Source organism: Canis lupus, chromosome 26 (genome assembly GCF_003254725.2).
Source record: "Canis lupus dingo isolate Sandy chromosome 26, ASM325472v2, whole genome shotgun sequence".
In the NCBI taxonomy this organism is placed as follows: domain Eukaryota; kingdom Metazoa; phylum Chordata; class Mammalia; order Carnivora; family Canidae; genus Canis; species Canis lupus.
In genome coordinates, this window is record NC_064268.1 from 11307461 (window position 1) to 11328200 (window position 20740).

Consider the following 20740-nt stretch of genomic DNA (forward strand, 5'->3'; position numbering starts at 1 on the left):
TGCTTTTCTACCCTTATCTATCTCCTCCCTGGCACTCAAAGACACAAAAAGGGTTAACATCCATCTCCCACTCTTCTTGACACATCCCACCCTGGGTTCCTGTGGATAATCACCAGCTTCCCTTGAGCTATGACCTTGCCCCCCACCATGGAGGCTATCACAAGACAGATATAAACACCTCAAAGTTCCCAGCGAGTCCCCTTAATTGGCACCTTTCTGTTCTGCTTTAAATTAATCAAAGCCAGTCCGATATTAATACTGTAGGGGGAATTAAAATCATGCAACGCATTAAAGATGTAATTTAAAATTAATAACTCATAATTATTTATCATGGCGTATCAGTGGAGCTATGAATTTTCCCTTCTAACCCAGCGCACATTCTCCTGCCTTTGCTTTTAATAGCATCTGGACCATTACTGCGCCCAACCTTGGTTCCTGCAGACACCCAACCTAAGAGACGTAATTCATTTAATTTAATTTTGGGGGGCTTAATTGTGGTAAATCACTACTTAAGAAAAGACATCTATTTGAAAGGACAAATTGGGATAATTTAATAAAAGCTGGAGTGAAGAAGCCCAAGGACTTAATGATGCGCTGTGGGTTTTGCTCAGAGAAGCCCCCTATTCTTTGACTCATTTATTGAGAGGTGTGAGGTTCAGTTTCAAAGGCTTTAAAACAATGGCACCATCTAAAAGGTTTAGCGAACAATGGAAACAGCCCACAAGTCCATCGATATGGGATTGAGCAAATAAACACTGGTCTATCCACCCAATGGAATACTATGCAGTCATATAAAAGAACAAGGATGGGTTTTATGTATTGTTATGGAAGAATTACCAAGATAGTTCAATTTTTAAAAGATTTTATTTATTTTTCATGAGAGACACACAGAGAGAGGCAGAGACTCAGGCAGAGGGAGAAGCAGGCTCTCTGTGGGGAGCCCGTTGCGGGACTTGATCCCGGGACCCCAGGGATCACGACCTGAGACAAAGGCAGATGCTCAACCACCAAGCGACCCAGGTGCCCCACCAAAATAGTCTTAAAAAATGTTAGAACATGTTCTCATGACAAAAAGAAAAATATATACATAATTATGTATATAGTATAGAATATCCCTGAAAGGGAATATAAGAAACTGGTACCAGGGACAAGGTGGGTAGCTGGGGGATCGAAGGAAGGAGGAGAGTTTTCATTTTTTATACATCATGGTAGCTTTTGAATTTCATACTACGTGCAAGTATTACCAATTCAAACAGATCCAAAATTAAAATAGTAATAGTGGGAAAGATTTGCCAATTTGGGTCTTGAAGATCTCGTACGCTCTCACTGTCCTTTCCAAATGCTTCCCTGTGCTCTGTGCACCATCTTCGCTTATCGTGGTAATTGTTATCATGTGTGCAACGTCCTCTCTGGACTGGCCACCTTGCAAACTTCATCCCACTTGGTCTTTACATCAACCTTGTGAGGCAGGTCTTTAGTTAACCCTTGTGCCTCCTACTTTTTATTACAAAAAGTTTCAAACATAAAGGTGAAAGAATTTCTCAGTGAACAACCATATATTCACTGCCTCAATTCTATTTAAAAAAATGTATTTATTTGTTTGCAAGAGAGAGCGAACGAGAGAATCAATCAGTGGGAGGGGCAGAGGGAGAACGAGAGAGAAACTCCAGCAGACTCTGTGCTGAGCGCCCTACACAAGGCTCTACTCAGGGTTCCATCTCACAACCCCAAGATCACGACCTGAGCCAAAACCAAGAGTTTGATGCTTAACCAACTGCGCCACCCAGGTGCCTCTGAACTCTACCTCTAGGGTACCTGAGTGGCTCAGTGATTGAGCGGCTGCCTTTGGCTAAGGCTGTGATCCCAGGGTCCTGGGATCGAGTCCCACATAGGGCTCCCTGGAGGGAGCCTGCTTCTCCCTCTGTCTATGTCTCTCTGTGTCTCATGAATAAATAAATAAAATCTTAAAAAAATAATTTCTACCTCTTTTTGCTATATTTGCTTTATCACAGACTGCTTCATTTACCCATCTGTCTCCCCATCTATCAGTGCATTTCATTTTTAAAATGCAATCCGAGTAAAATTGCAGACATCTCTCTATTCCCCCCCACCCTGCCAACTCATTCAGCATGTCTATAATTAATTGGAATGCAATATTTGGTTAGGTACCTTTTTAAAAAAGAAAAATGACAAACAGTGAAGCGCCCTAACCTTAAGTAGACCATTTGCTGAGTTTTGACAAGTACCAACATTGCAGTATCAAAAGCCCTTATAACTTTAAAGATCATTTTCATCTACCCAGAAAATGCCCTCATTCCCCTTTCGATTAGTTCTCAGCTTCTAGAAGAAACAATCATTCCAGCTTTTTTTTTCCTACCACAGATCCACTTGGTGACAACAGAACTTCATATAAACTGAATCCTGCAGTACGTACTCTGGCCAGTATACAGCTTCTTTCATTCAGCATAAATTTTGGAGATCCATTGGTAGTTTGTCCCTTTTTATTGCTGTGTGGTATTCCATTGCTTGGACACACCACAATATATTTTTCTGTTCACCTGTTGGTGGACATTTGAACTGTTTTCGTGTTTGGGGCCATTATGAAAAGGACTGCTATGAATATTTTGTACGAATACTTTTGCGGACATGTTATTTTATTTATTTTGGCTAAATACCTAAGAGTGGAATTGTTGGATCATATAATAATTATAGGTTTAGTTTGTTTTTTTTTTAAGTTTTATGAAGAGAGAGAGAGAGAGAGAGAGAGAGAGAGAGAGAGAAAGCGCTTGAGCAGGGACAGGGGCAGAGAGAGAGAAGCAGACTCCCTGCTAAGATCAGGACCTGAGCTGAAATCAAGAGCCAGATGTCCAACCAACTGAGCCACCCAGGCGCCCCTATAGGTTTAAGTTTTATAAGAAACTGCCACACATTCTTCCAAACTGCATTCCCACCAGCCTTGATGGGTGACTAAAGAAGACTTGCACATCACTGTGTGGTCCAATCACTGAATGGCAAATCGTTTGGTTGCTCCACTTTCTTGCCAACATTTGATAATGTCAGTTTCTATTTTAGTCAGCCTAGTGCACATAAAATGGTATCTCGTCGCTATTTTAATTCGCATTTTCCCTGATGCCTAGTGACATTTGCTAACTCCATTATGCAGATTAAAAAATATATAGAGAGGCTCAGAGAGGTTAAGTAATCTGCTCAAGGCTGCACAGTTTGAGGAGTCAGGGTTCAAACCCATGTCTTTTGACTTTAAAACTCCAGCTCCCAACTGCAGAACTGTCCTGGATCAGTCTTCTAGTGAATTCTCCGCTGAATCTCTGACTACAGGGCACCTCTCCAGTGCTCTTCTATCTTATTTTTGCTTATACACATTACCAACTCTTTCCAAAAAAGGAGTTTAAAGGTATTTGCAACAGGATAGTTAGAATTTAAAAAAAAATTAAGCAGAATCAGAACCAAGGGGGAAAAAAAAGACCACACAGGCATCCAGGCCCACAAAGTAACTTAACTAAGTGTAAATTTTAGGCTCTGAGCTCCCCGGCAGCCAGGATATCAACCACCGAAAGACACTGAAAAAACAGAGAAAGGAAAGAAAGAAAGAATTCTGCAAGCAGCAGAAGGCTTGCATCTGATGGAGCCACTTATTCTCTATGGCATTTTTACAGCAAATATAGAAGTGGGTTTTGCTATCAAAAACCCGGTTCAATGAGGGCAATTGCATCTGATGTTTCTGAGTCACATCTGTCCATGATTGATTCATGTGATTTAGGGATTGTCTTCAGCCCCACTTGGACGCAGGAGGATGGGTCCAAGGACCTCTTGAGCTCCTCTTGGCAGGGCAGGGGTGGTATTTTTGCCAGACACTGTTGGCTTTGCGGGATTCAGATCACCCTTCCCCGCTAAGCATCGCCTCGCTATTGTTTTTGTGTCATTTCCATGAGTTCAGACTTGGCAGGGGTTCAGGTGGCCTTGGGGCTGATGGCTGAGCACAAACATTGGAAAGCTTTATGTTTATGGTCCAGACTTTGTTTGCAAACAACTATAACTGTGCTCCCAAGTGTTTTTGCCCTTGACCGTGTTTTGTGAGCTCTCGGGTTCTGACTTGGGAAAAGAAATGATTGCCGGAGCTAAGTGGGGTAATGCTGGCTGTCCCTGTAGAAGCTCCATTGGTCAGAGGTGGTCTGAAGCCCGCCACTCCCACTTTTCTCATAGTTCCCCTGCCCATCTTCCTTTGAGGGCGCACCCACGGCTCAGGCAGGGCTGCCCCTCTACCCTCACCTCCTGGGGTGAGCCTGAGAACAGTCCCAGCCGACCGGAGCCGTCACACCTCTGCCTGTAATGACCGACTAAAGGATGTGTGCCTCAACCCACGTGGCCCAATGAGATTCCACTGTGGCCCGTTTGCGGGCAAAGAGGTGGTCTCTTTCTCTTGGTTCGCTCCACCGGAAGGATGTCAGCCTGAGCTGTTTGGTGGCTGTTCTCGATACCATGTGAAACGAGCCTGCCCGAGAACACAGCCAACACTGAGGAAAGTACAGCCCAAAGTTAGAGAGAGACAGATTTCAAATAAGAGTCATCGGGCTCCTGGATCTAGCTGTGCCTGAAGCAGGAATCTTTCACTTTTTGTCATCCAAGCAATTCCCTTATGTGCTTAAACCGAGCTGATGTGGGTTCCTGTCACTTACAACTAGACAGGGTTCTGACTTCTCGGTCTAGGTGGGGGCAGAGGGCGGTGCGCTGCGGAGGAAGGATAAGGAAGCCAGACAAATCTAAGCTCTGTCTTTAAAATGTCAGGGCAGGGAGGGGGCTTAGTGGGGACTGTAGGGTCATCCGGTTGGAGGACTTGAGCCTTCCCAGGACATCATCTACTTCATCCCTCAGGGCATCAGGCTACGCCTGCGTCCTTCCAGTGCTGGGAACTCAGTTTCTCAGCAGGCAGCCCATGTCCTGGAGGGACAATTCTGATGGCTAGAAAGTCAGGTAGAGTATCAACCAATAAAGGAGTGTGGTCAACAAAATGTAGCCTTGCCTCCTCACTCTCCTTCCCTGAGTCTCCTCTCCATACAGCAACCGTGATATACCTGTTGCAGTTCGGGTCAGATCCTGTGGCTTCCTGCTCACAATCCTCCAGTGGCTCCTACCTCATTGCAGGGAAAAAGCCAAAGTCCTCACCAGGGCATGGAAGGCCCTATGGGGTTTTCCTCCTCCCCTCCTCCAGGCAGCCCCTCGGTCCCACCTCCTCCAAGTCCGTGCTCAAAGCTTATCTGTGCTTCAAATGTGACCCCGATGCCCCACTTAAAATTGTAGCCCTTTCCACCTCAACAGTCACTATCTCCCTTAGTCTACATTACATATTCCCTTAGCATTTGTCACCATCTAACAGATATAGTTTTTTTCCATTTTTCCCTTGTTTCCCACTCTTCAAGGATAGAGAATTTTCATCCTTGTTGTTCCAAGCTGTATCTCAGGACCTAGAAGAGTACCTGGTGCATAGTAGGGGCTCACTGAATTATTAGCTGAATGACTCACTCAGTGATTCCACCTTAGGAACGGGGCCCAGCACACACTAGGCACCCAGATACTGCTCAGGGCGTAAATGACTCACCCCGACTGGGTGCTGGTCGTTTCTCTCCAGAGCCCCAGGGGAGCCTGCGTCCACCAGCCAGGGTCCCTGCAGCCTGATGTGGCGGCCCGAGGCTGTGCAAGCCCCTCAGGGCTGAGGATCTTAAGCAAAACCGACATGCTCAGCCTCTCCCCACACCCAGTGACTGCGGCTGGAGGTGGAGGTGGAGAAATCAATATAAAGATTGGCTTTGGAGGAAAGGAAAAGAAGAAAGGGCCCTCTCTACTTCATCGAAGAGGCAGCCACAGAAAGGACAAGTGGTGGGGCTGACTGGCAGCGTCGCATGCAATGCGCACCGACCTCTGTATCCGTGTTCCCTGAGCCATCGGCATAGATTCCCCTCCCGGGGCCTCATTTGTAGAGATGCTCAGCTCTGGATGCCCTGAGTGTGCCTCCCAGGCCACTTTTTCTCTGCTCAGAGTTTAGGTATCTATTAGAGGCGGGAAGGTGCCATGTCACTGCACAGGTCCGCCAGTGGCCGATGTCAGTGTGTGGGTGCTGGGGACATAGTGATGAACAAGACAGGCAAAAATCCCTGCCCTTGTGGAACCAGCACTCTAGAGAGGGAGGCAGATAATGAGCAAGATAAATAAGTAGAATATAGGGTGTTTGGTGGTTGTAAATGCCAAGGAGGGAAACACATCATGAATAGGGCAAGAGATATTGGGTGTGAGATTACAGTGTTAGACTTTGATTTTGGCATAGGAACAAGCCATGTGGTTACCTGGAGAAGGAGAGGGCCAGGAAGATGGAGTGGCCAGTGCAAAGGCCCTGAGGTAGGAACATACTGGGAGAACTTGAGCATAGCAAGGGGGCTGGCATTGTTGGAGTGAATGAGTGAGAGGAAATTAGCAGGAGATGGGGTCAGAGAGGTAATCTGGTGTGTGTGCGCGCGCGCGCGTGTGTGTGTAGGAACCTTTATGATTGTTAACATTTTCTGATTGTGATGGGATGTACACAGTGGCTTCCGTGCTGGTGGGTGAAGAGCATGGCAAAGGCAGAGGCAGGGAAGCCACTTAGGAGGTGGCTGTGTTGATGGCTTGGATCAGGGTCCCCATGGTAGGTGCCATTGACACTAATTCATTCCAAACTTTCACTTAAAAATCAATCATTTTGCTTCAAACATCTTTTTTCTTAAACATTTTATTTATCTATTTATTTGAGAGAGAGAGAGAGAGAGTGAGAGAGAGCGCCTATCAATTGGACGGGCAGAGGGAGAGGGAGAAACGAACTCCCCGCTGACCAGGGAGCCTGACATGGGGCTTGACTCCGAGGACCCTGAGATCGTGACCAGAGCCGAAAGCAGATGCATAGCTGACTGAGCCACTCAGGGGCCCCCTGCCGCAAAGGTCTTACTAAAAGAGACTATAATAAGCTTGTGGCTGGAAAACTCCTAGGGGGACCTCCTCTCCTACTTTCTTTGGCAACCTTAACTTCATTTTCTGTACAACTTGTGACTATTCGCACAGGCTCCCTGTCCAGGCCACCCACCCCTCTCCAGCCAAGCAACCATTTCTCATGCTTGGTCCTTGCTTCTCAGATCTGCATCCCACCCTGTAATGTTCAGTGATTCCTCCGAGTGCCTGGAGTCCCCAGCCCTGCCACTGGGGAGCAGGAGATTTAGGGGCTGGATGGGTTGGGAGCTTTTCTTTCCCACAGGAAGGCTGCACGATGTGGTGGCCAAGGGCTCTGGCTTCAGGTCCCCACCCTGCTTCTTCCAAGCCGTGTGCCCTCGGATAACCGAGGGACCTTCTCTGGGCCCCAAAGCCCTCCTCTGTAGAATGGGTATGATAAGACTAGCTCCTCCTAACATGGATCCAGGTTTGGAGGGCCTGAAGCTTATATAATTTTGGAAGATGTCATTAAGAAAAAATATGTCTAATTATGAATAAAAAGTGAGCTACAGGAGTGAATATTTTTTTAAAAGGGGCCCATGCAAGCGAGAAGCCCTGAAGCCCATGCTTCCGAAGCCTCAAGGCGACTCCCCGCTGCCCACCTCTGACCCCCATCCGTGTGTCCTGAGGCTCAAATGAGGTGACACTCGTAAATACTTCAGTGCAGCGCTGGGCACACAGTTCTCTCCATAAGTAGTGGGGTGCGCCAGGAGGAGGAACCCCAGCACTGACAGCACAGTGACCATCAGCGTGGACTTTGCATCACTGTCTGAGAGGTGGACCTCCGGCCGTGGACCCCGGGCTCCCTCGCTCTCTCTGGGCTCTTCTGTGGTCCTGTCTGCAGGGGGACAGAGGCAGGCCAGGAAGGACTTCCGGGCCCTCCTGTCCAGCCTCCCCAGCCCCATTTGAGTACCCCAGCAGGAGAGGCAGGAAGAGATGTGATCAGAGCCTGGGGTTCCGTCCCCAGGCTGCTGGCTCTCCTCCTCTGGGTTACTGGAAGGAAGTGGATTAAGGGCTTTGCCAGGAAACGTTTTGCCAGGGGAACAGCGGGCAGCTCAGAGACGCCAATGTCCCCAGGCACATTCTGTGGGGGTGGGGGAGCAACTGGCAGAGATGGTCAGGTGAGGGGGGAGAAGGGAGAGGGGAGGGGGGAAGGTCACGTGGAGAGGAGCGCATTCCCCTCGGTGCAGGAAGCCTGTCTGCGGCAAATGTTGGATTTCCGAAGTGGACCTGTGTCCAGGAAGGATGGACGATGTGCAAGACATGATCATACTGATGTCAAGCAACAAACTGCCGCCCATGGCCCGGCGACACCGAGCTAGAAGCCACAGACGTAACCCCCAGCTTCATTTTACAGGTGTGTGGGCTGAGGACAGAGACTGGGGAAGCATTACATCCACATTCTTAGGACCCGATTCTGGCCACGGTTCATTGAACACTTACCACACGCCAGGCCTTGAGCCTGAAGCTTTACTTTCAGAAGCAGCGCCTCGTGATCAGCCGTCCTGTCTCTGTGGGTCTGCTCCTATTCATCTACATCGATGTGTTTACAGGCTCTATGTTTCTCGTAGGTCCGGGGCACGTGGACGTGTCCCTTGATCTGCTGGGGAGGCTCCTGCCAGCACGTGTGTCCTCCAGAGGAGCCCCTCAGCGTCCTCCCCATGTTACCTCATGAAACCCGACAGCAAACCCGTAACCATAACAGCGCCAGAGGCATACGTCACTCGTGCTGCCCACCTGGCACGGAGCGAGGTGTGCTCACACGGCGGACTTCGTTAATCCTTACGGTGATCCCGCCATGTAGCACGCAGTTTTCCCGGCCTCATTTTGCAGATGAGAACACTGAGGCTGGGGTATGAAATGACTTGCCCCAGGCCACTCCCCCAGCATGTGGCAGAGCCAGGGCTGGAACCCAGGTGTGCTGACTCCTGTGTTCCAGGTGAGGTCTCAAAGGTGAAGTGTCGTGTCCAGATCTGGGGGGTGGTGGTGGGGGGACTCTGTAGGTTTCCACCAAGAACAAGAGGGAGGGCAGCAGCTGCAGCATGTGGGATTTAGGTCAGCTCAAGGAAGGACTTTCCAACAATCTCATAGGCCCCGAGGACAGTTTCAGTCCTGAGCAAACCAGGCTGTCATCTCTGCTCCTGCTTGGAGGCAGGGGGATGGCTCCCGTGGCCTCTTGAGGTCACTTCCAGCTCGGACTGAACTTTACAGGCTCGTGTTTCTGCCTTTGCCTCTCAGAGGTTGTATGAGTTTGCAGGGCTGCTGTAACCAAGTGCCACAAATGGAGGGTGGGGGGTGGGGGCGAGGCCTAAAGCCACAGGAATGTAGTGTCTCATAGTCCAGAGGCTGCAAGTCCAGGGTCAAGGTGTCAGCCGGGCTGGTCCCTTCTTCCATGTGGTCCTTTCCAAATGGAAAATGTGTTCCCCGTTTCTCCCCTAGCTTCTGGGGGTGGGGGGTGTTGCTGGCGATCTTTGGCATTCCTGGCTCCCGGGCACATCACCTGGATCTGTGTCCACCTGGCGCTCTCCCTGTGTGCACAGCTATGCCCCAATTTCTCCCTTTTTACAAGGATACCAGCCCTATTGGACTGGCGCCCACTTTAGTAGCCTCACCTTGACTAGTTACATCTACAACAACCCTATTTCCAGATAAGAACACATTCTGAGGTTATGGGTGTCAGGACTCCTACATACGAATTTTTGGGGGGACACAGTTCAGCCCAAACAGAGCTCCATCTGGGTCCTCTTCCCCTCCCAGGCCCAGGCTCCAGGCTGGCCTCTACCCTGTCTGCCGCCCATCCCTAGGACCACACTTCTTTCTGTTCCCATCCAAGCTGTCACAGGTCCCGCTCCTTCTGTGTCCCCCTCTCACCTCCCTCCCCCAGGACACTGCCCACCCCACCCTTCAGAACATTCCTGATGCCCAAGCCAAGGCCTGGCTCAGAGAAGTGCTTAGTAAAAAAAAAATTTCGAGAAATGAATGAAATCAGCTTCAGACAGCCCCTTAGATATTAATTTATTCGACTATCTGATGCTTACTGAGCACCTATTGTGTGCCAGACACTGTTCTGGTGCTGGGAGAGGGCAGTGAACACACCAGACAAAAGTCTCTGCCCTCAGGGAGCTCACATTCTCATGGAGGGAGTGTCAAGAGCAAACAGTGAGTAAATGATGTGGTATGGTAGGAAGTAAGGGCTCTGTGGGGGGACAGAGCAGGATAGGGAACAGGGCAGGCCAGGAGAAGGCTGGGATGTACTTTTGTGTAGGGTGGTTGGGGCAGCTTCAGAGGGAGAATAGGATTTCAGCCAAGACCCGAAAAAGGTGAGAGAGGTTTTGTTGTGAGGATGTCCAGGGAAAGAATATTCTAGGGAGAGGGGAACAGCCAGTGCAAAGGCCCGGAGGCAGGACTCAGGAGCAGAGGCAGCCAGGGGCTGGAGTGGAGTGAGGGACAGAAGCTAGTGGTGGGTAGTAGGGGGGACAGAGGGGCCAACAGCAGGTCACAGCCCCTTGTGGGCCACGGGGAGGACTCTGACTGCTTCTCTGAGTGAGATGAGAGCCCTGGGAGGATTTTGAGCAGAGGAGGGACATGGTGTGACTTAGTAAGTTTAGCAGGATACCTCTGGTGGCCGCAGGGAGAATGCACTGGAGGGAGGCAGGGTGGAAACAGGGAAGACCAGAGAAGAGGCTACTGCACCAGTCCAAGCATGAGATGACAGAGGCTTGGGCTACGGGGGCCGCCGTGGAGGGCAGTGCATGAGACAGGGTCTGTTCTAGATGTTTCGCTCACACCCTCATTCATTCATTCCTGCTCCCGCCTCGTTTATTCCATTGTCCATCTACCAGTAAGTACCCATTGAGAACCTCCTCTGTGCCAGACCCCGGGGGTACTAAGCACTGAACAAAACAGGCCCACGCGCCTGCCCAAACAGAGTGGAAGTTCAGTGGAGAGACAGATTATTTTTATTTTTTGAGAGACAGATTATTAATCCAATAAGCACAAAATAAACATATCGTTACACACTGCAGTAAGTCGCAGGAAGGAGCCGAGCAGGACCCTAGGAGGGAGCTGTCACAGCTGCCTGCCCCAGCCCGGCTGCTCCTTCCAGCTCCTCCTCCTGCGCGGGGAGAAACTGAGGCACGCCCGCGGGGGGACTGGCTCAAGGTCACGCAGCAAGACCCGGGCAGAACTGGAAAGAGCAGGGCGGGCGCACTCGTCCCCTGCCTGGGGCTCCCACAGGGTGGCCGTGGGCACCCCGGCCCTGCGTCCGGCCCGGCCACCTGGGTTCGCGACCCCAAGCCCCAGCCGTGGCCACGAGCTGGGCCCCGCTGGCCGGCGCCGCGATCGATCGCGCGTGTGTGCCGCCCCGATCCTTCATCTCATTAGGGCTTCGTTTCCATCTCCTGGCTTCCTGGCAGCCTTCAAATTATCCCATAAAATTTATTTACTATTTCATGAATACATAAGCAGCAGGCAGGCACAAGCTTTTTATATATTTACACTGTATATATTTCACGGGAGACTTATAGCTGTCTCCAAGGCAGAGAGGGGGCGAGCGAGCGAGCGAGCAGACGGCGCCGGCAGCTGGCGGCAGAGGGGGAGGCGGGGGCGCCGGGCGGAGCTCGAGACCCCCGCCTGGGGACAGGGCCCACGCGCCCGCCAAGTGGAGGCGCAGCTCCCAGCCACTGGCTGCTGATGGGCCGGCCGAGGCCTGACCCTGAGGCTCTGGACCCTCAGCCTCGCCCCAGAGGAAGCCCGGCCTCTTGCTCCAGACCCACACCTGACTCCGGCTCGAAACTGAGCCTTGATCCCAGTTTCAGACTGAGTCCCGATCCTAGCAGATCGTTTTTTTTTTTTTTTTAAGATTTTTATTTATTTATTCATTCATGAGAGACACAGAGAGAGGCAGAGACACAGGCAGAGGGAGAAGCAGGCTCCCTGCAGGGGTTGGGGGTGGGGGGACTCTGATGCAGGACTCGATCCCAGGACCCCGGGATCACGACCTGAGCCAGAGACAGTCCTCAACCACTGAGTCCCCACAGGCATCCCTCCTAGCTGGATCCTTGATCCCAGTCTCACACTGAGCCTTGGACCCCGTCACAGACGGCCTGACCCCAGTCACAGATTGAGCACCAACCATAATCCCAAACTAACCCCCAACTCTGCTCGCCTTCACACTGGTTTCTGAACCCTGAGCTGAGCCAGCCCCAGCCTTGTATGACTCCTCCCCCTGGCCCGCCACCTGCCGAAGTTTCTGTCGCCTACGCAGGCAGCAAGTGGATGGCTCACAGCCCCAGCCACAGGCCCCTTCTCCCTGTGGGTCTGTGCAGTGATCCTTTGTGGGCTTCCCTGAGATTCTGATTCGCTTCCTCTGGCCACATGGCAGGAGTGCCTTCCCTACCCCCTTCACGTTAGGCTTGGGCGTGTGCCTTGCTCTGGCCAATGAAATGTGAGCAGGAGTGAAGTGTGTCCTGAAACACGAATGTGTGATTCTCCACCGTCCCATCGCCCTGCCAGAGTGACTGGCAATGTTCCACAGGGGGCAGCCTCCACCGGCCTGGGACCCTGCGTGAGGACAGCATGAGGTCCAGCCCTCAGCAACGCACAGGGGACGCGTAGCACGACTAAAATATGAGTCTCTAGCTGGCTGTTCTGAGAGCTGCTTGTCACCGTAGCATGGACCTGACTGATACAACCAGATGCCTCTTGTCCTCTGCAGGGGTCCCCTCTGGGTTCTTTCCGGCCCTAATCACCACGAGTTTGCCCTACAAAAGGGCCCCGGGGTCCAGAAACCAGAGGGGAGGTGAGCGGGACATTGATCAGCAGATCAGAACCTACTCCCCACTCATCCCCACCAAAAACAGGACCAGGCACACCAGGCACACAGTAGTTGCTTGTGGGTTTTTTATATTTGTCTTGAAAGAGACAGAGAGAGAGCACGCATGAGCAGGGGGAGGGACAGAGGGAGAGAGAATCTCAAGCAAGCTCCATGCTCAGCACAGAGCCTGATGTGGGGCTCAGTCTCACAACCCTGAGATCAGGACCTGAGCCGAAACCAAGAGGCAGACACTTAAACGACTGAGCTGCCCAGGCACCCCAATAATTACTTGTTGAGCTGAAAAATAGGAATTTCCCCAGAACTCCTGCCTCAGTCCTCGAGAACAGGCTCATCATCCTGATACCGGCAGATGCCAGGTCAGGGCCCCAGAAGACAGAGGCTGCGCCCAGGGGGTTGTCCTGGCATGTCTCCCGTATCAGTGGTGCAACCCAGGAGGTCTCTCCACTCCTGGTGCCTCACATCACCCCACCTGTGGAATGGGAAGAGGGAGAAACCTGAGTGTCTGTACGTAGGTCTCGCTTCCTGGCTTCTTGAGAGATCTGGCCTGTCAGGTCCTCCAAACGTGAACCCCCTGGTCCCCTCCACGGACATTCGTGTATGGACACACTTAGCCACTCTGCCTCCACTGCCGTCATTGCCACGTGGTGGTCATCATGGCTAAGGTTTATTGAGCACGTTCCGTGTGCCCAGCCTGCTCCCTACACTCACTTTAGTTTTCATAGTCTGAGGCCAGTTCTCACTCTGTCATCTGTCTGTGAGTGAGTTTACTGACTCCAAATACCTGCCCCCCCCTCCCACTCCCGCTTCCCTCTCCTTTCCTTCCTCCCTCATTCATTCAAGAGGCAGTCCAGTCCAGTGGTAAGAGCACGGGCTCTAGACTCAAACTAGGTCTAAACTGGGTTCAAATTCTAGCTGGATCCCTTACTAACTGAACGACCCCGAGCAAGTTACGTAATCTCTCTGGCCCAGCTTCTGCATCTGTTGAATGGAAACAAGAGTGGTCCTTCCCTCCAAGAATTGGTGCACAGACGAACTAGTTAGTAGATGCAAGTAGATGCTTAGACGAGTACTTGGCAACAGGGAGCAGTTACTAAACATCAGCTGTGATGATTCATAGAGCCACTGATTTAGCCCACATGTACCGAGCACCTTCTCTGTGCCAGACACCAGGCTTTCCGTGGGGACCAAGTCACAGGAAAGTAAATCATAACAAAGAACATTGGAATGGTCACTGTGTGCAAGGTACTTTACGTTGGTTTTCATCTTCTCTGAAGCCTCATGTGTTGAGCACTACTATTGGCACCATTCCACAAAGGAGTGAACAGAGAGGTTAAGTGACTTGTCTGAGGACACACAGCTCATCGGAAGTGAAGCTGAGATTGGAACCCAGACGGTCTGGCTGTTGAGCCTGTGTGCCTGACCACTGGGCAACATTGCCACTTTGCCATCATGTGCATTCAAGGTGAGCAGTGCCCTCTGAGAGGGCGCACGGAGGACTATGGTGGGCGAATGAGCAATGAGCTCTGCCCTGGACAAGGTGAGAGTGAACTCCACTGAGCTGGACCATCTGACAGAGTCTTCTAGAGTCACCTCATAAACAATCAACCCCCAGGGATCTCTTCTGACCCCATTACACCCCAGGAATGCTTGCTTTCTTTGTGGGTCCCCCACTCCCTCTCATCCACCCGGGGAGGCTGTGAGCAGGCAGGCAGGGGCAGAGACCATCAGAACAGCCCCAGCCCGGCCTCCTCCGTGCACAGAGGTGCTCTCTAATGGCACAGGGCTGAGAGTGAGCCCCCCGGAGCCAGCGCACCAACACCCCCAGGCCTGGGCTCCGAGGCAGGCACCCATTCCATCACGCTTCCTTGTCCGAACTGTGTAGCATTTATTATTAATGGTAATAATAATTATAGTTGCTTATTGATCTCCCCAGTGCACCCGGCACTCTACCCAGCACTGAATTCGGGTCACTGCCCAGCAGACTCACAAATCTATACCCCATGCAATGCATCGCCTGGCGCAGGTGCTCAATACATAGCCAATAATGTGGCCAAGTCCACACGAACGGCCCCTGCCTGCCGTGGCCAGGCGCACACGTTTCTCTGGTTCGTGGCTAACCCGACAGCTTCCACATCAGCCGCACAAAATCCGTCTCTGACCACTAGGCACCTGTTATTTGCTTTATGCTCTTAGCATTTCCAATAGACTTAGAAAATATTCTCCTGGAACATAAAAAAACAAAACAAAACAAAACAAAACAAAAAGAAGGCACTGTCCTGGTCCTCAGTGGTTATTTAGGACCTCACTTGCAATCTTTAGCAGGCACACGATTGCCCCAGGGGGAATCTCCTTAAAATGCAGATTCTGACTCTGTACGTCTAGGGCCCTGAGACTCGGCATTTCTAACAAGTGCTAGGTGTGAAGCTGGGGGGCTGCACACCATGCGCTGAGTATTGAAGATCTAGTTGAGGACTGACGATATTCACCCGCAGAGTAGGTGAAGGTCAAGAGAGCCCAGTGGGACAGGCAGGGACGAACTCGTGTTTGGGAGTCCAGTGGTTGGCCACTGATTAGCTGTGTGATAGTGTGTACGTGACTTCACCTCTCTGAGCTTTGGTTTCCTTGTCTTAACAAAAAAGTCATGGATTATGTTACCTACTGCGTGCACTCCTTGTGATGGTTTTAAGGAGACCATGGACAGGAAAGCATTCATATTTAATAATATTTATCCCTCCCTCCCCTCCTTCCTCGGTTCCTCTCCCTACAGTTTTGTCCCACACATGTAATCTAAAGCCATCAGAAGGATTTAAATCATTGCCTCTCTTTAAAGGGAAGATGGGGAAGGCCAGGATGGATGGAGAAGAGGCTTGTGGGCTGGGGTGGCTTTGAAAGACAGATGGCCTCAGCTCACCTGCAGTGGCATCTGTGGACATTCCATGAGCTGCCAGCAGCCCACCCAGCACCCATGACTCCTTGCCCTGCTGCCCGCGGCCTCTCTCCAAGGCACCCCAGGCAGCTGGGACGTGCTGGGGTCTAGCAGCTCCAGGGCCAGCTCTCCACCAATGAAGGATGGCAGCCGGTGGAGAAAGACCCCAGCTTCTGTGTCCCTCGGTGGCTCAGTACAGAGGCAGGTGCTACCTGGCCCCTCCAAGGTCTCCCATGGGACCCTCAGCTGCTCACAGCAGGACCTTGTGCTTGAACACAGACATCTCTGTTTTTCTCACTTCTCTGTCCCGTTCCCCCATTTCCTCTTGCTTCCAAATGAACAACCTGCACCCAAGTCTTGGCCTCCAAGGCTGGGAGGACTCCAAACCGAGGCAGGTAGCAAGCTTCCTGAGGGCAGATGGCCACCCTTTCAGAGCTCAGGGAGCAGAGGTCATCCCTGGCTTCTCTGGGCCTCGGCTTGCTTTCCTTGGTGCTTAAAACATGGAGGTGCTCTCTCTCTCTCTCTCTCTCTCTCTCTGTCTCTCTCTCTCTCTCTCTCTCTCACACACACACACACACACGCACACACATGTGTTGCTCTGTACCTTCCATCCTTCCATTTCTGATGTCATTTTGTGTTTGACTTCTTATGCCTTCCTTCCCCTTGTTCTCAGGAGGATGGCTGTTTGCTGAATTGCCTCAAAGGCTAGTGGGCAAGGCAGGGATGATCATCCCTCCCGTTTCACAGATGAGGGCCTTGAGGATATAAAGGTTTTACTACATTCAACAAGCATATGCTGGGTGCCTGCCCTCCTCCAGACCCGGGGTTAGGATTGCTGTGGACTGGGGCCCAGGGGCTCAGTGTTTCTTAGCCATCACGGAGCATCAAGCTTCCCTTTGAAAATATGAATTCCTGGCCGCAACCCCCCCACCCTGTCCCTCCCAGAGACGGTGATTCAATTTGGTGCGTGTGGTTCGGGAGAGGGTCGGACACCTGCATATTTTAAAAAACCTGCAGGTGATTCTGGGACAGGGGGTCCCCCCCGCAAAGATTTTGAGAAACACCAGTTCAGAGGAGGGGGCAGACTTAGGCGGGGACAGAGGATGCACAGGACTCAGGGATGACGTTGACCTGCCCTTAGCAGTCCCTGGCTCCCGGGTCCCGCAGCCTTTCCCTGACCTTCTGGGCATCCGGCCTCCCCCTGCCACCAGTCTCTGTACTCCAGCCTCAGAGTTATCCACACCACCTGCAAAGGGAGGTTTTCCAGGTGACTGAGGCCAGGTGGAGACTGGAGCCAGTAGGTCTAACTATGACCATGCACCTTCCCATTTGTAAAGTCCTCTACAGTTTATAAAGTACTTGCCCACGTTTTGAAGCACTTCCCAGTTCGTAGAGGACTTTCCAGACCGCTCGTCATCTTTCATCCCCACAGCTGCTCTCCAAGGGGATTTCTCATCCGCATTCGGCAGTCCAGACTGAGTCTAAAGTAGCTGGCCCTAGGGCCCCAGCGAGTTTGCTGAGATCAGAACATTCTTATCCGAATTTGGGTTCCCAGCTCCTTCCTGTCAGGGGACAGTAGAGGATGACACACTGCCCAAAGGCGCTTCCAGCCTCAGACGACCAACCCCACTGCCCACAGATGGGGAAATGCCCCTGCCCCAAAGGCCTGGGTGCTCACCTCGCCATGCCTCTCTCTCTTTCAGAATCCTCTGTGTCCTGGTACTTGTGGCCACGTGTGTCCTGGTTACCGGATGAGGTCAGCTGCTTGCTCACCCTCACCCCTCACCTGCAACTCACCTCTCCTCCCACTATTCAAAACACTCCTGTCAGGATAGCAGCGCTGGGCCTTTCCACCTCATCCTCACAGCCCTGTAACATGGCATCATCATACCTGTTCCACAGAAGAAGAAACAGAGGTTCCAGGAGGTCATGTCGCTTGCCTGAAGGCGCATCTCCTAGACAGAGGTAGCAGACAGGAATCCCGTTCTTTCTAGTTGTATGTTTGTGCTCCTCACTGCCGGCTCGCAGTCTCTGCCTGGTCCCCAAAGGCCTGGATCCTGCTCACAGTCCTTAGAACGACCCTCAGGTGAGCGGGGATGTGCACGGGCCCCTCTGCCCACACCTGTCTCCAGTACGGAGGGACAGGGGCTGCATCTTATCATTCAGACTGCCACCTGGGGGAGCCCACATCACGGGGAGTTTGGGGTGTTGTTATTGCCGAGGACTATAGCTATTAACCACAGAGGAAGACAGCCGGGAGAGGGGAGCGGGGAGAGAGGAGGACAGAAGAGAACTGTCTGGGCTGAGAGAGCCCTTCCAAGTGTCCTCTGTTGGCAGCGTGGGAGACTGAGAACAGACTGCCCCCCAGGCTGCTGGGCTTCTGTGCAGCAAGTGGCTGAAACATCACCTAAAGAGATCGGGTTGGGACTCGTGACACGTGACAAGGCCACAGGCAGCTCAGAGCCTCTGGGACTGGAACAGACCAAGTCCTGGGGGATCAGACGAGGCTACCTCGCAGAGTTGGGCAGACCTTCCCCCGTGCCAAGATCCCAGCCAAGGAGAGGCCCGGAGCCTCATGGCCCAAGGCCATGCTCACTCAGAAGGCAAGCCTTTCCCTCCTGCTCACAAAGGCACCATATGGGCCAGCAAGCGCAGAGGCAGGGAGCCTAATGACCGTGAGGGTCAGCCGCAAGCTGCCCCTGAGCCGTCAAGAATCAGAAGGAGAAGGCTGGATCTCAGCCCCACTAAATTACAGGAGAGAGAAACACAGAGCAAGGAAAGGGGGGTGGGTGATAATCATTTTGTTTTGCTTTCCTAAATATCCTCAATCTGAGCGAAGACGAGACCCATTGTTGCCAGGTCAATAATGCTTCCTTCTCTCTTTTTAAATTTTCTTCTTTCATAAGGAACTATGACTTCTTTCATGGCTGATGGGAATGATTTTTTAAAGTGGTTTTCATTGGAGACGTTCCTTTGACGGCTTACGGTGTGGAATAGGAAAGCAAGCCCTTCTCAAGCCCTCTGGCTGTCTAAAATCCACCTGGGCATCCGTCTATCTATTCATCCTTCTGCCACCCGTCCGCCCATCCATCTATGCGATGCACGCATTCATTCATTCACTGACTTACCAAACAGCTACTAAGCACCTGCCACGTGCCAGGCCCTCTCCAGGCAACGGGGACCCAGCGTTGAACTATGCAGACAGGATCCCTTATGGGGCTGATGTGCCAGTGGGGTAAAGGTCATAAACAACTCAACAGATAAGCAAGATCATCTTAACCAGTAACAAGTGCCACACTTAGAATGAGGGCCTGTCGGTGTGCTGGAAAGGCCTGGGGGTGACACGGATATGGAGCCCAGATGGGAAGCAGAAAGTCCTTCTATGCAGACAGTCATTCAATATTTGATCATTACAATGCGATGCATCAACAACCTCAACATTAAACCCTCCAGAATTTTGTGTGAACCTGGAAATATTTGCAGCCAGGCCTATAATGGTTCACAAGGTCAGTCTCTCAAAGTGATGGGAAAAACACACCTGGTCTTTGGTAACTATCTTGAGCTGACATCAAAACCCAAGTATTGATTACCACTGGTGACAATGGCATCTGTCATTGGAGGGGTGGAGTAGAGTGCAGTGTGGTGGGAGGGTGACGGGGCTGAGTCCCCATCTCTTCTGTTGCTGCCGATTCTAATCTCCTCCTTTCAAGCTCTTGACAGCATGGCGCTTAGAGGTCTGAGCTGTCGTTCGGGCTTGGTCAGCTGTAAGCTGTGTTACCTTGGACGAGTAACTCGGCCTCTCTGAGCCTCCACTTCCTCATCGGAAAGATAAATCCCCCTGCATCCTTGATGATGGCACCAGTGTTTCCACCCGTATTTGAATGATTCCGAAATCCAGATAGGTTTTATAAGGTGCATACATTGCCTGGGGAATTATTTAGAAGGCAGATTCTGATTCAATAGGCCTGGGGTAGGGCCCGTATTTCTACCAAGTTCTTCAGTGGCAGGGGAGGCTGCTAGCCCTCCAACCACCTTCTGAGTAGCCAGGAAGCCGTTGACTGCTTTGTTTAATGTGGCTGTGATTACATCGAGTGGACAAAGCTACAGTTGATGGGATTTTTGATTTCAGGAAATGCATTAACCCCATGTTGCATTTTATACCCCCTGGTCACCCCATAAAAATGTTTGTAAAGCACCCAGCACATAGCCTGGCATGTTGAAAACATTAATAGATGTTAGCTCACTCTCTTGCACACCTCCAGTGATGGTGCGGGATGTGAAGGCGGGCGCTGGACTTGGAGGTCCGTCTGTAATTGGATGCGATCCCCATGAGGCCCAAATGCAGGAGGGGGTGGGACTCTGGCAGGCTCTGTAGAGAGAAAAATGTGAATTCCTCTCACCATCCCCGCATCTCCCAGCCCACCCTGCATCCCCCAGCTCCTGACACATGTTTGAATCAGGCTTGCATCAAATGCTGCATTTGCAACAAGACAAAACCCAGCGCAGGGGACTTGAGCCTGTTGGAACTGGTCCCACTAACCCCCCAGCCACCCCCAACCCCGACCTCCTTCAGACACACACACACACACACACACAAATACTTGTCTCTGAGCCACAGCAACTATCAAGCACCTGGGCAGTTCTACCTGCTATTAGAAACTCAGAGAAGAGCCAGAGGGGACACTGAGCCTAATTTAGGGGCTGGGAACTTGGGAGCAGAGAGCCAGAGTGGAAGAGGGTGAGCCGGAGTGGGCAAACAGGGCACTCTTTTAGAATCCCCTTGCCGCTCATTTAAGAACAACGTCATCCTACAAATAGCATATTCAAGCTTGTGCCTTCCAGTCCATTCTGCACCTGATATGGGCAACAGCGCTAGAAAGGGGCAGTAAAGGGCTTTATTACCTTTTATTTTTCAGCTGAGGAAACTACACCTTAGAGGCTTGAATAAAATT